Source organism: Propithecus coquereli, unplaced genomic scaffold (assembly GCF_000956105.1).
Source record: "Propithecus coquereli isolate 6110/MARCELLA unplaced genomic scaffold, Pcoq_1.0 Scaffold294, whole genome shotgun sequence".
NCBI classification, from domain to species: domain Eukaryota; kingdom Metazoa; phylum Chordata; class Mammalia; order Primates; family Indriidae; genus Propithecus; species Propithecus coquereli.
Window position 1 is genome coordinate 517252 of NW_012148552.1, and position 604 is coordinate 517855.

Below are 604 nucleotides of genomic sequence, written 5' to 3' on the forward strand. Positions count from 1 at the left end.
AAAAGTGAAGGAGAAATAAAAAATTTCTCAGAGAAATGAAAATTGAGGCACTCTGTTGTCAGTAGACGTGCCTTTTTCCTCATGCCTCTCCAACATTGCACTGGAAGTCTTAGCACATACCATTAGAGGAGGAAATAAAAGTTATTCCAATTGAGAAGGAAACAATGAAACTTTGTTCTCATGTCGTATAATTATTTGTGTAGAAAATCCCAAAGAATCCACAAAAAAACTCCTAGAACTTATGTGATAATATCAAGGCAACAGGATACAAGGTTAGTAGAAAAGTCAAATGCTTTCACATACAACAGCAATGAATAATTGAAATGTGAAGTTTAAAAATACCATTTAATATAACTTCCAAAATGAAATAGCTATATTAAATATAAGAACATTAGTATAGGATTCACATCCTATACAAAACTACACAATTCTGATGAAAGAAATCACAGAAATCTCAGGAAATTGAGAGATAGTGTGTGTTCACTGACTGAAAGACTAAATATTATTAAGATGTCAACTCTTCTCAAATTGATCTATAAATTCTATGCCATCCCAATGAATAGTTCAGAAAGTTGTTTTGTGGATATTGACACACGGAGCATAA